Genomic DNA, 15,733 nt, shown 5'->3' with positions numbered 1-15,733 from the left:
ACACAAAGACTGCTTAATCCACCACACGCACACACAAAAAGTTTAAATAAAAAAGAAATGTAAGCCATTAATATTCCTGAAGTGGAAGGCACACCTGTGGACTTTCTTTTTTCATGCAATATTTAAAGCAGTCTAACAAATAAATAAGATGCTATTCTACCTGTAACTCCAGTTTATCAGAATATTTTAAGTTATTGTAAGACAACAATGAGTCACCAGAAAAAACTAAATCTCTTGCTGAAATACATTCAGTCATGTCACTCTGTCAAGGGTGACATCCTGAGCTCTGGAAGTTAAATTTTCAACAGTGCCAAAAAGGTATTTAAACCTTCAGCTGAAAGAATTGAAAAAGAAAGGTCAGGGATTCAAAGTCTCATCCCACATGAGCACCTTGACTACTGATTGGTTACCATGGGAAGAATCAACCTATTTTCAAGTTCCTTTTTAATGATAAGTGGCAAAAACTCTTTGGAAGTCATTAAATGAAAAACTCTACAACCCCTGAAAGCATCTGATAATAACAAAATTGACTTCTAGATAGCTCTGCTCATACAGTTAATATTCAGAGGGAGGTGTGTTAGCAGATGCCTCTATATCCATTTTTAAATAATGTTTAGCTCAGTGAAATAAATCTCTTTTTAATCAGCAATGTTTTAAAAGCTAAATTACTACCAGAGTATGTAATGAGGAGATAAAACTCTCTGAATAGGAATCAAAATGAATATAAAGAAATTAAGTTATAATTGCTTGAGGAGAGGGAACTAACTTATGAGACAGCTAAAAAAGGCAAGTCACAGTAGTTGCACAGAACTCTTGCTCAGAGCCTGCTTTTCTTCTAATCTCAAATTTTCTGAGGCTCCAAAGCAGAATTTCCGTAAATTTTAGGTGAACGCATAAAACCAGATCCCTCCAGGTCAGAATTGATAGAATGACTTAATTTTGAAATTATTATCTAATTTCCAGAGCATTGAAAATGCTGCTACAAGCGTAGCATAAATCAATTTAGGAAGTCTGTTAAACAGCAGCAACTTCCCAATTACCCAGAAGCAGCAGTGCTCTTCACTTTGATGGATGCCATTTTAGAGGTCCAACTTACCTATTTTACAGAATTTTCAAGGTAATGAAGCACAGATAAAATTATCATTTTTATTAACTATACACATTTTCTTCTCATAAATGCAACCCAACTGCTAAAGAAGTACACAGAGCAAGACCATGAGTGTGCATTACAACAAAGACATGCAAAAGATTGTTGAGATTTGGATGCTACATGTTTCTCTGTTACTGACAGAAAACTAATGCCAAATCCTCTAGCTCAAATTAAATCAGGAACCCTCACAGAAGAGCAGTAAGGGAAAAGGAAGTTGGAGATTTTTTAGCTTACTTCTAGGTGGCAGGGCAGCACCTGACAGTTGGTGTTGACATCAGACCACGAGTGCAATACAGGATGTGTTAATTAATTGTATTTATTAATTAACTGTGTAATTTAGCACACTCTCCTCCTTGAAAGGTACACAAATATTAATCTAAGCATAACACGAGAGGTTAATTCCTTGCCTGACGTATATCTCTGATGTATATTTTTATGGATAACTGTTTGCAATTTGTACCGGATATGTACTGCCTTAGTCCTCTCCCTTACTAAGAGTTCGTAGAGGTCAAAAAATCCCTAATCTGAACATCATGATGCTGAATCATAGAGGAGACCTGGATTTATGGATCGATGTTGAATCATAGAGGAGACCTGGATTTATGGATCCAAATCCCACTGACAGTATCAAGAAATCTCATAGGAGGTGTTGAGTCCTGAGAGCAATGCAAGGTGTGAACACACAAGCTCTCTTCAGGTAAAAACCCAGCAGGTGCCATTTCTGGATGCTCTGAATTTCAGCTGACACTGCTGGCACTCCAGGGCAGGATTTGTCACCAGCCACACCCTACAAAGCTCAGCTCTTCAGGCCCAGATGTGAAGCAGCCAAGATTCCACCCAATGTAGGCTTTATTTCCATTTGAGAAATGAATTTCTGTTTAGGCAGCCTGGCTGCTGCCTGTGCAGCTTACCACAACTACTCTTCTGCCTCCTGAGCAGCTCCACAGCTGCATGATCAGAGAAGGCAATCCAGACCACACTGCCCTTGTTCAGAGCCACAGCTCACACAGCCTGCCTGCCAGCAGGACATTTCAGTCTCACAGCTCTGGCCACCATCACAAGCCAGCCCTTCTCAGCTGCTTTGCCAAATCCCAGTTGCACTGGGTTACACCAAAGCCATAGCCTGCAGCCTGAGAGAACATCCCCACGCAGAGCCAAAACTAAACCCTGGGGAGCAGCAGCTGGCAGAGAACTAATGGAATTTCACTGCCATTGCAGAAACTTCTACAGACTGTGCCACACCACAGCAACTGGCTGGATCTTGGATCCCAGCTAGAACGATGGGAGAAAGGAAGATATTTATACTGAATGCTCAAGTGAATCAAGTTTCTGCATTCAGTTCTTCTAAACTCTGACTATTTTGCTTCAAAGGAATCTGTAATCTCAAAAGATCAGAAAAGAGAGTGGTAACCACCTCCACAATTCCCTGAATTCGTAATTGCTGAAAGACAGGAGAATACTTCAGGGAAGCTGATGTCCAGCACAATTTTTTCTTTCTACCATATGCACTGGCTGCTTCCAGAGACAGGACAACACAGCAGGAAAGGCTTCCAATGAGCAGCTCTACACTTATTATACAGTACACACATTATACCATGCATTATGCACTGTACAGTGCAGTGCTCATTACACAAAACATGCATTATATAACACACTGCCAATCTCTGAAGCAGGTAATTATGCACTGTAACTCATTAACCAAAAGCCATGCAGCAGACTCTCATCCTGCGAAATATGCGTGATTAGGCATTTTTAAAAAGTAAGAGAGAATAAAAAGAAAAGTGGGCAGAGAAACTTGATGTGCTTCTGCTTGGTGATCAACTCTTTCTTGACTCTAAAGGCCAGATATGCAAAAGCTGTAGCTGAAGTCCCAGAACAATATTTTTTCATCAAGAGAAGGTCTGGCCAGAGAAATACAAGCCCCTTTGTTTCTCACGTAATGCTGGTCATGCAGAAGCTAAACACATCACTTACAGGCATTTGCAGGACTTAACTCAGAAAAGTAATCTTCTGATTTTGTGGCCTGAAAGAAGCTAAATAAAAATGCACGTGCTTGCATCACTTTATCTGAAATGGGAGAGCCATTGGTGTGGATTGCTGGAGAATGAGTGACTACATTGAATTAAATGCAGTAGTACCTCAATTATTCTGAATTTTAGTGAGAGGGAAAGGATTAACTGTTCATAATTGTGAGATATTAATTGATGGGAGCCTTAGTAACAAAGTAAAACAAGCAGATCTCTTTCCAGTTTTACACAAGACATCCTTCTGGATCTCTTTCTCAGTGAACCTCTGCCAAAAGGTGAGAGCAGGTATTAAAGAGGCTAATTAATACAACACTTGGTTGAGCCTTACATTCATTGTAAGGTAAGATGCAAGGGCACATCAGAAAAAGAGGTCAGCTGTAATCAGAGAGCGAGGAGCTGATGTGCAGAACGAGCTGTGGTGTTTGAGATCAGCAGGGATTACATTAATCTGGGTGACCTGCCTGCAGTGACCCCACTGCGTGGCCCCCAGAGCAGCCAGTCCTGCAGATTGATGCTGCCACAGGGGCCAGGACAGGCACTCAGCACAGCTCATCCCCTCCCAAGGAGGGTGACTGACAGCACCCATAGACACATTTCCAAGCCAAGCCCATGTCCCTGAATTCCTGTGCCACTCTGGTGTGCTGGCACTCCGAGCCAGCAGCAGCTTGCTTCCACACCTTGCTGCACACAACACTCCGTGGTTCCAAAGGTAAGTTTAGTAACAACCTCTCCAGCATGCACGTGTAAGACACCTCTTGTTTTCTGAAGGAACTCAGCTTCTGCTTAAGCACGAGCCCACTGGAGGACTCTGGTGAATAAATGTCACTGTGGAAAGCCCAAGGCTGATGCTGAATGAACAGCAGCACCTTTCAGCGTGAACCCCCCCTGAACTGAGAAATACAGAGCCAGAAACTGCAAGGAAGGGCACACACACACACCAGTGTGCTGCTTGAGCTGTACAAACAGCTTTCCATTAAGTGCCATTAAAAGCAGTCATAAAACCCAGTTTATATTCCTGCAACATGCTCCATTTCCCAGTTTAGGCTTGGTTTATAGATGAAAGGCTGTTTTCTCTCAGGCAAACTAAGATGTCTATCAGTTTTTTCATGGGACTCCACATGCCAAACTCTTTATAGCTCAGGGACTTTATTACACACATCGTCCTGCCAGAATGTGAAATTACTGATCTGAGGTTTTGTTTTAGTTTCTTTTTTTTTTGTTTGTTTTTTGTCCTGCACTCACCAACCTCCCTCCAAAAGAAATCCAACTACACAGTGCTTTTCTGTGTTCATTTTCCTCTAGGATCCAAGTTACCTGAATCCCATATTCCAGCTGGGGTTTATTTTCAGTCCAGATGACATTTGCTGTAAGAGTCATAATTGCAAAGAGACCAGGATCCAGTGCTCACTGTGGCTGGCATTCATTTCTCAGTGCAGCTGACAGTCCAGAATTTCACCTGGTACAGCACCATTTCTGAGGACAGTGGAGGATTGTATTAATTGATGAGAACAGACACCTGATGAACCACTGGGGTTAAAAGGGCTGAAATTCATTCATATTCTGTTAAGGTTCAAACTTTTGATTTCCACACTTCCCAGCAGAACAGCATAGTGGAATCTTAGCTGCTGGCCTGGTTTCCCATTATTGCATTTTTCAAAGCTTACTCTTCACCTCTCGCTGCAGAGACTACCAGAAAGGTCTGGGTTGGTTTTTGTTTTTTTTTTTTTTTTTCCTGTGAAAGATGATAATGAATTTTTCTCTTCAAAACATAAAGGGACTTTAAAACAGAAGATGTAAATTGACAGAACTCAGTTTCAAAGGACAGATGAATCCTATATTGCCCCAAGACTACGGCGATTTCCCTTTAAAATCAATTTCCCTTATATCTTAATGTCTTTGAAATCATTTTGATAAGCAGAGCGGGGTGAGGATACAACAGATAAATTTCCTCTCCTGGGTTATGAGGACTTGTGTTGCCTGCTGATACCTCAAAGGAAAAAACCTTTCAGACCTAATTTTAACCAGAGCAAAGCAGCTCAGGCAAACACAGGGCAAGCTTGCCTGGCAGCCTCCAAGGCACACAGGAACTAATATTCCTTCTAAAACTGCTAAAATCAACTTCACCCTGGTGTTGTGGGGTGCAGGACAATCATGAGATGTACCCATGATTCAGAGGAAGGCATCAAGTCTGGAAAGCCCCAAGAATGTATTCAATAAACTGGATTACTCAACAGCTTCTTATATTCCTACATGCCATTTCTCCACAAGCACAATGGGAGGTAAGGTGAGCTTCCATCAGAGCTCTCAAAGGGTTCCTGGGGAAAAACCAGAAAAAACTCAGAACTGTGTGGCTGCTGCACTGCTCTCAGTGCACACCCTCAGCTGGCACAGAGCAGAACCCAGGTCTGGACAACTGCACAGAGCACGGGGAGAACCCCTTCCAAGTGAGGAGCAAACACCTGTGTAGTAAAAGGTTTGAAATGTATTTACTCAAAGGGAGTTTACAACTGACTCCTGCTACATGAACCCACAAAGTAAGTAGCACTTCAAAATTCATCGAGATCATATCCCCATTAACTTTTCCTTTTGAGAAAAATTTATCCTGTACACAAAAATCTATGTGATAGTAGTAAGATACACTGGTTGAAATTAATTAAAAACAATACCTGTTGATTAGATTGCTATCTTTACCTATGCCAGTTAAGGATTTTTATATCACCCATTTTACTGTAGACATCTGGACTTAAACCCGTTGTTAGAGGCATTAAAATACTTTTCACCTTTCATAAAAACACGTTCTAATAATCACACTCGAGGATGCAAAGAGTACACATGGAATAAAGCCCTTTGCATCCATGGAACTGTTCAGAACACTGATGTTGCTCTACAAAAAAGCCCCAATAAAACTCATGTCTTTCTCAATCTAAGCCCATTTTAAACTCTTCCTGCAGAGCACAGAGGAACCAGGACGAACACTGTCTGAACTGATAGGTCAGAGTGGTGGTTGGTATCCAACTAAGTGGCAAAGGAAATGATGCATAAAGAAGAAAATTGTACTGCAGCTGTGGATCACTTCTGACACTTTCAATTAAGGTTCTGTTTAGTTAAGCACTTACAAGTTTTAATGAGCTGTTTTGCAAAAAATTAATTAAAATGTTTCTACTTTTCTTAAGTTGCCTGACTTCACAAACCACCCCCCCCCACCAAAGCCCTAAAAGATCCTATTTGTATTTGATTGTTTTCCTACATTTTACTTTCAGATAACTGCACTCCAGAGAAATACTAAACTCTGACGTTGGATTCATTGCAAACTAAGCACTCTACACAGGGTTTGCTCTTTTTATTAGGAGCATTTGCATGTCAAGATTCTTAAATTTACATTATTAATAGTCATTTTTAATAACTCTATTTAATGAAGGAAGAATTAGATCCATCTATATAAATGCATCTAGTAAGAATTGAAAATCAACTTCCAAACTGAAAATTTCTCCATAATTAAAGCACAAGTAAATCCCTAGGGTGAACTCCAACCTGGTTGTTTTGTCTGGTAATGCTCTCCTTCCTGGTATTTAGGGAGAATGTGTTTTGCTATGATAGAGGAAAAAAATCAAGGTATTTATTCATACTCATTTTATATCAGTACTTGTAAAAACACTGCATCCCTGAATGTGCTACTGGGAAAACTTCTGTCTTTGCTTCCAAAATAATTTTCATTCCTGCTACTCTTGAATTTATCAATTACCTTCCCAGTGAAGCCCCACTGGTGGAGGGAGTCGGGAGGTAAAACACATTTTTATTTTTTTCTTGGATGCATGAGACGGGTACAATCCTTTCCCAATCAAAGACTGGTTTGATGAGAGCCACCAGGAATGAGAATCAGCACAAATTACAGAGCTTGAAATAACTTTCCTTCAGAAAAGAAAAACAAATTTATCCAAAACCCCCAGCAAACAGCAGGTGTGACAATCCAGGTCCTACTGCAGCATCTCACGCTGCCTTTCCTTCCTTTGGAACCCACAAATATTTGCAATATCAGCCAAAACACAGGAAAAAGCTGTATTATTAGAAATGTGCAATTGCTGTATTTCAGTGGCAGTTTTTATATGGAAGAAAACAACACAACTTGCAGACATCCACTCCTAGGGCATTTCACAATTTCAGTGTTTACAAACATTATTTCTTTCAACAAAGCTTAAGTCCCTCTTGAAGCTGCTCAGGAAATTTGCCCGGGTTTCACTCCCTCCTAACACAGGAGATTTAAGTCATAACAAATATTGCAATAGTTTTGCACTTCCTATTGAACAGTAACACATTCCTTACACCTTCCAAAACAAGAGTAATGGAGTACCTATTCTCACAAAAAAAAAAAAGAGTACGCTTTAAAAACAATGACTTTGCTTTTATTCACTCCAATAAAAACTTTAAAATAGTTTAAATAGTGACCTGGATTACCACACTTTCAAATTTAACTTATTTAGATATTTCTCAAATGCAGCCTGGAGAATGTGCTTGTGGAAAAAGCAGGGCTGTGAAGTTTATGAGTTACATCCCATTGATAAACCTCAGTCATAGAGAAGTGCTAAATTACTTTGCAAAGCCATAGATGTTAATATCTAGTGGGCAATTAATCTGATTTCCCAAGAAGCCTGTTCCCTGACTAAATTCATGTGCATGCATTTATGGTGTGCTGGACACTCCTCTGGTCTAGGCTCTAATTCAGAATTAAATAGAAGAGCCAAGGAGAAAAGGTCCTCTCTCCCTGTTCAGTAGCTTGATGCTGTTAGAGGCATCACAGCCGTTATGGACAACAGCAGATTCACATTTCAGAGTCGGAGTACTTGTGGGGAAAAGAGACAGTGAGTGGTACCAGGAGCAAAAAACAAACCAAGGCGGGAAAGAACTCAAAAGGTTCTCTACTTTTGCTTTGGAAAACAGAAGGTTTTCACAGGAGATAGGGAGGACACTTATCTTTTTCTATTTTCATTGCCATGAACAAATGTTACAGAATTAACTCCTAACTTTCAGCCTCCTGCTTCCAGCAAGGTTGATGATGACAAGGCATTATGACTGCTTGGAAAGCAGTCAGACACAGCAGAAATCATCTTTCTAAGTCTACAAAATTTTTACAGCCATGTCCAAGAAGAACTTGCACTGTTTGGTGCTCTCTCTCCAAAACAGCCTTCCGAATCCTCCACCAATGTGAGAGAATTACTTAATCTCTGTAGTAAAGCCCCCACTCAGCTTTGAAACATCATTAATGAAGGCAGCTTTTACAACCTCAACCTCAGAAACACCATTAAAACATACTAAACATTTATTCATGCATAAAGGTTGACACTCCAAATCTCATTACCACCTAGTGCTGTTTTGCTAGTCAAGTTTTTCCAGAGATACTTAAAAACTTACTCACTTAACAGCTGTCTAAAGAGTTCACAATCACTTTTTATTCCCTTCTCAATAAAGTCCAAAATTCCAATGACATGGTATTGTTTCGTGTCTTTTCTCCTCGTTTTAACATAGGTTCCCAGACTGAAATATCACAGCATATTTCCTATTTCTGGGACATGTACTTAAAACAGCTTATGCACCATCAGTGCCAATGTGCTGACACACCACAATATTTTTTGCATGAAAAACACTACTTTGTCCCTTGCATTTATGCAACTAAGCAAGTTGAGGGGCTTTTTTTAAAGCAGAATTTTTGTTCCTTCCTATTTCTCATAGAAATCTATTCTAAAACTTACCCAGCACAGCAATTCTATTTTGGTTGTTGCTACTCAGAGACCACCAGGCTAAGTAATGCCAGGCTTTGGGCAAGTGAAGAACAGCTAACAGCAGTTAAATAAAACACTGCTTTCTAACACTCCTGCATGCATAAATACAGCCACACCTTAATTACCTGCACTCTTTAAACAGAACAGTTTCAACAGAACTCCATCTATTCTCACAGCACATCTTACACTCATTTCTGCTTGCTGAAATGCCCACAGTGACATCAGGCTCTGCTCTAGGCTGGGCTGCTGGCTCCTGGAGAACCACAGCCCTTTGCTTTGGAAAATGAACAGTCCCACAGAAGTCACCAACACAGCTCAAGTGCTCAGTGTCCACCTTTTTCTTGCCTCACAAAATAACCACAGCTGGTGAAAACACACACCAAAAAAAAAAAAAAAAAAAAAAAAAAAAGTCATGAAACAAAACTGGAACAGAATTGCTTGCTATTGCAAAAATGTTAAGAGAAAATTAATCCACTCTGCCAACACCAAGTTGCATATGGGTTCTGGGCTAATATAAGAGACAGATGGCAAATAGCTGCCACTTGTTAATGGCTTAAATTGTCACTATGAACTGACACTGCTCTCACAGAAGTGTCAAGGTTATGATTCAGTACTACAAACAAATCCTGAAGGAGCTGCAACGCTCAGGTGAGCTCCAGCCACAGCAAAGACACTCTTGAGAAGAAAATCAGTGTTCATCTGCAATGTACCTAACTGGCCTCCAGCTGAACTGCCTCTCCTCCCTGTGCTGATTTCTCATTACACTGGGAGAACTCTGCAATTGCAGTGATTTGGGGAGGGTCTACAGTGCCAGGAAATACAATCCTTCCTCAGAGCAAGGGCTGTGCTCCTTCTGCATGCTGTGCTGGGGTACACTAAGTCCAAAGTAAAAGGAAAGTGTTATTGTTAAGAGGCTAAAACACATTAAAGGAAACGGTACCTAGAGCAAAGGTCATCAATCAGCTCTTTCCAGAGAAAACTTCCATACCTAGTTCAATTGTGCTCAGCAAATACTCGCTGACACAAAAAGCCAGGAAAGCACTGCCAAATTATGAGGGAAACTCTCAGTACCCTAAGCGTGGAAACGGAGATATAACCTTCTTTAAATAATCTATTTTCTTTTTAAATAAGGAATAAATTAAAGCAATACTTGACACTGTATTATTAAAAACGTTCATTAGCTTTCTCTGAAACACAGACTTGGGCAAAACTTATTTTCCCATTCATCAGACCAGCCAAGTCCTCATTTGTTTTGTACATTAGATTATGTCTAAACACCTCCTTTGATTTGTATAGCTCAAGAGCTCTCTGAGACCTACCCTCCGGAGCACAATCCCCTCCTCTGCTGCAAAACCAGCAGGTACCAACCCCCAGTTTCTCCTGTGCTGGTGTGATGTGATTCTGAGCAGCATTGCCCCTGCCCTGAAGGAGATCTGCACTCCCCAGCGCACAGGGCAGCATCAACCAGTGGCTGAACCAAGCAGGTGCTTTCACTTCACCAGCTCCAACCGGGGCAGAAAAGGACAAACTCCTCTGCAGACCTGCCTGCCCTGCCCACAGCCAGCTCCAGAGCTCCTCTGCAACAGGGAGCAGTGCCTCCATGGAACAGAGCTGGAAAACCTCACCTGGCACAGGTGACGCTGCCAGCACCAGCAGAGATCCAGCACACAAATACCAGGCTCCAGCAGCTTTCTGATGAACCACTAATGCAGAAATACGAATTAAGGCCTGCTGCAATTAACAGGGTGATCTCTGTGGATGGCAATTTGGAATTTTGCTCTTCTGGGGATGCCCTGACACACGTGGCGGGCTGCACTTCACAGAGATGAATTAGGCAGCTCATTTAAAAGGAGGGAAAATGAACATTGGCCAGCAGGGTTGCTTCTGATGATTCCATCTCAATTAGACAGAATTATTTCAGATCCTGGCACTGCAGTGTGAAGGTGCAGATCTCACCTAAGGACTCCCAGCAGCTCCCACGCTCTCTGGGCCGTGCAGGCTCCATGCACAGTGTCTGGGTGTCCTAAGGAAAACTCCCCTGGGAATGTCAAGCTTGTGGGCAGCTGGCTCCCACTCAAGGATGGCAGATGGCACCATCAGAGCAGCACAGCTGTACTGGGAGTAACTCCTGAATTACTGCCTCTGCTAACAGGCACCCCAGCAGCCAAAACAGAAGAGCCCCAAGGAGGGGAAAGGCAGCAGGGCTGGGGACTGCCCTGCCTGATCCTCTCTGCTGGATTTACTCTCCTGGTAAATAAATCCACGCAGTGGTGGCTGTCCCTGGCCTGAGAGGACTCGCACAACCTGGCAGAGAACCTGCTGCACAGCAGCCCCAAAACAAAGCCTGTGCATTCCAGATAACATTACATTACAATACAGCTGCAATGCCATCCCTCCCTTGTTCACCTTTTAGGAACAAGTCTTCTCCTCTGTGTGAACAGGAGAGATTCCCCCAAGGATACATGGGGAATTTCCACATACTTTTGTCTGTAAAACAACAGTGATGTTGTTTAGGCATTTATACACCTGGATGAAACCAATAAAATACAGCTACAAATGAAGAGGAAAAGGAACGGATTTTTATATTATTATCTATTATATTTCTATAATAGAAAATAATAGAAGCTTTGATTTCACACCAAAAAATATATATATCAGGATGTAAGAGAAGCAAGGCTCTATCAGTACATTATCAGAAATTATTAGGTCTGCTCTTTTCATGCTAACTAAGTACTATTTAATAATGGTTAAACTAGAATGAAAACATCAGCATTTCCAAATTAAAATAACCAAAACACAAGGAAAAACAGGAAAACCCAACCTTGCTTATGGACATCTTGTGCTAGACCAAGGCTAGCAGTGCCTTATTTCCAAACAGTGCATTATTTCAAAAGAATATCAGCCTTGAAGCCAGCAGGCAAATTTTATTCCATCCACCAAGAGGATGCTGGACTGTGGAACAACCAGAACCACTAAACTCTGAGTTTGTGCTCAGCTGAAGGAGCCTGTCCACAGAAGAGTTTGGAGGGGGGGGAGAATGAGCTGCTGCAGCATTAGTGACAGCTGGGGGAATAATCCCCTTTTCCAGAGGGTTCTGAGTGCCTCTCATTGTTTTTCAAAGTCAGTCAGTCATTGTGAGGGGCCAGGGCAGGTCCAGCCACCCATCCTCAGCACACTGCACTGAGCCAACCAAAACTCAGACAGCAAAGCACAAGAGAAAAACAAGAGCTTTCCATAGGCTGTTTGCTGCACCTTCTGCTGAAAACAAAACAAAAAGCCATAGAAAGAGCCCATGTATTGCAATGGAGGCAGTACTGCATCTCTCCCTATTTACTTCTATTGCCTAAACACATTTTACTGTGGATCTTCAATCCCAAAATGCTTTAAAATTTACAAAGAGATGACAGAACTCTCTATCTGCAGCACAATCAATTATTCCACTATTCTGTTAGAGTTAAAACCCTTAAGAAATGCAGCTTTGCTTCCAGAAAATGCACCATGTCTCTATATTGTCTGCACACCAAATAAATAAGCATTGGCTTTGTTTACAGCCATATCAGGAAAAAAAGACTGTCCCAAGTTTTTAAGGCGTGTGGTTTCAAGTGTGACTCCTGACTGGACAGCAAATACCACATTAGGCAGTTCACAGGCTTTATGAATATAGATTTTTATTTGTTTACATAAAATCTATTTCTTGCTTGGAAAATAAGTTGTCGTATGTAAGAGTAAGCAGAACTTCCAATCTGATGTCTGAACAAAAGTCTAAATATCAGCTGAAATCTGGCTGCAGTGATAGTTAATGACCTTATTTAATACTGTGACCTACCAAAGTGATGAAAACAGACTGCCCATTTTATGATTTTTTTTTTTTATTTTTTCAGTCATCTAACTCATTCCATGGAAATATTGCAGCTATTCAAGAAAATACTGTCAGTTTATTCAATATGGAAAGTGTGACAGAACTATAACTTGTGCATCTAACAAAACAGATTTGTTCCATCTTTTGTATTGGCAGAGGCAAGAAAAAAACCTGCCATTTCACCAAAGTCATCGTAATTTTAAGCATTTACCTGGCCAAAATCTTGAGAAGGCATTCTTGTTGATATGGCTTGGGGACACTGGATGCTAAAACATCTCCATTATGAACTTACAAAGGTTTCAGTGTGATATATTTCCTCATTCAAAGATAAATTACCCTCTTACCTCTGGGAATAACACTTCCTCCAAAGCTGAGCTCTAGAGCATATATTCTTCTCAAGTGCAATCTTATGTGCAATCTCAAGTGAAGTGTTGAATACTTTTAAGTAGCCTTTTCAAGAAATTAACAGGTCTGGTGGAGGTCACAGCTTAGAGGAATCATGATGAACTCTAAAAAATACAGTCGTGCACCAAAAGATGCTAAATAAAGAAAATTGCTTTCATTTTGTTTCCCCACACCAGTGGCCCAAGCAAAAAGTCCCACTGAGAGCCAGTTACCATCCTGAAAAACAGAACAGGTCTAGAAATACAGATTTTGCAGAAGAGCTTTAGCACACATTTTGCTGCTGGATGACCATTGGGTGTCCCTGTCCCCAGTGTCTCACAGGGCACTCCTGAGGCTGTCCTGTATCAACATTATTTCAGCAGTCATTTACATACATCTTCCCACATTTCATTTTCCACCTTCACAGAGAGTGGAAACATCTTAAAATTAAGAGTTTAAAATGATCAGACAGGTGGTTAACAATCCTTATACTCCAATAAACTGAAATATTTCCTTGGATTTCCCCTCCAAGTTTGAAGACTTCTTTCCCATGTGGACTGAAGAATGGATTATGGGGAGGTGCACACACATAAAAATGCTCATATACATTCACAGAGCACCTCCACATAAATATTACAGCAGTCAGCACACATATGGCTGGGTGATTTGTGGAGTGAGGCCAAATCTCTACACTAATTTCTGCAGCCTATTACCCACCCCTGTTTGTTACTGTAATATCCATGGCTCCCTACAGCAAGCTGAATTTGCTATTACAAGGAGTATAAAGCAAGTGCTAATGGCACACAGAGCGTGGTAAGGTGCAGGTTGTGAGAAGGTCAGGAGAAAGCAAAACCTTGGGACAAGATCAGAATGCACAAGCTCTTTTTGGCCTTATGTTCCAAAATGAGCCATTTCTGAGAGCAGTGTTGCCATCCACATCATCCAATCCCCCTGGAGTATCTTACACCACAGCTGAGAATAATCAGACCCTAAAAATTGTATCCTAGAAGTCCAGAGCAACATGTCTGTTTTCTTAAGAGAAAAAGAAGCACATCTTATTAACACATCTTATTGCATTCAACCACATTAACCCCCCCATTGCCCCTCTCAGCTCCTTAGATTAAATAGCAGCTGTGTGAAAAATCGAGGTTAGCTCTGACTCTGGACATCAGGAGCTGTTCAAGGCTGACAGGGAAGTGCAGGAGCAGGACCCAGCCACACCTGGCTCAGAGCAATCAGGATCCAGCATCCAGCAAGGTGGGATCAGAGAACTTCTGAGTGCCAGAAGCACTGGTGCCCCATCTTCAGAGACATCCTCCTGTCAGCTGGCTGGACCATCTTCTCCGATTCCAGAACCAGGAATCACCTGATTCTACCCCAGCAAGAGAGGTTCAGCACGTGAGAAAAGCACAGGGAGAATTAGAACACGTGGGGAAGAGCAAAGGGAAAACACAAGAAGGTGGGTAAGAGAATGAGACATAAAACCTGCTGCCAAAAAGGAAAAGTGAGGGCACACATGGGGGGAGGGGAAAAAAAAAAAAAAACAAAAAAAAAAACCTTGTGGAGACCTCAGGCACTGACCTGAGGCACATCTTATGTAACCCAGCTCTGTGAAACAGGAATCTTCCTTTGGACCCCTTGTCACTGCCTGCAGTGGGCACAAAGCCAGTAACAATTCTGATGCCTCCAAAAATGACAAAAGTGGGAACCCTTCAGCCACAGCAACTGCAAGCAGAGAATAAATTTGTTTAGCCTTTTTTTTTTTTTCTTTTAAAAACTCTTACTATATTAAAAAAAAGAAGAGAAGAACAGAGTCTTTGAGGACACCCTCCTCCCCTCTAATAAACATTCTGGCAATCAAGACCCCTGCTGCTCTGACTGGACTCTCATTAAAAATCTGCTGGTTTGCAGGAGACAAAAAATACTTCAGAAATAACTAACAGACCAATTCAATTTTTGTTGGATTAAAAAAAAAGTATATATGGATGCAAAGGCATGCCTCTCAAAAAGCCATTATGCCTTCTGTAATTTCCTTCAGGGTTTTTGCTTTTATAAACTATTTACTTTTCAAGAATATTATGATCTACAAAAGTAATTGCACTGGAGCCATTCTAATGGCCAGCCAGACATTAAATCCACCACAAGTGAATTTACTCATTCAGCTTCCTCATGGAAGGACAACAAAGCAGTAACTTTAATTTATGGTATTTCTCTAACATCTAACTTATTTAGCACAATGTAACTGATAATGTTACACTGACCCCAAACCCCTATACCTGCAATACATAATAGTCCAATTTCATGCCCAAAGGAATTCTTAGGAGTTCTTTGTAATCACAAGCTAAGGGCAGAAAGCCCCAGTGCTCCTGACATTGCACCTCCCTCGCAGAAGCTGTCTGACCTCACCCAATTTTACCTCAGGAATTTGCAGCTAATATAAGTATTTCCAAAATGTAATCCACAACAGGTCTGTTAATTCTGTAAATTCTGCACCAAACTCAATGATTCAACTGTGACAGTCTCTACTTTAGAGCAGACA

At 41.2% G+C, this 15,733-nt stretch overlaps 1 protein-coding gene across 2 annotated transcripts in view; it reads right to left on the bottom strand.

The window, feature by feature from the left end:
- GALNT18 (polypeptide N-acetylgalactosaminyltransferase 18) overlaps positions 1-15,733 on the bottom strand; it is a 199,754-nt gene that overhangs the window by 137,954 nt on the left and 46,067 nt on the right. The gene's annotated exons all lie outside the window — the stretch shown is intronic.

This window comes from Cinclus cinclus, chromosome 6 (genome assembly GCF_963662255.1).
Source record: "Cinclus cinclus chromosome 6, bCinCin1.1, whole genome shotgun sequence".
Classification (NCBI taxonomy): Eukaryota; Metazoa; Chordata; class Aves; order Passeriformes; family Cinclidae; genus Cinclus; species Cinclus cinclus.
Note: the sequence above shows the minus strand (reverse complement) of the source record. Positions and strands in the feature narration are given on the sequence as shown.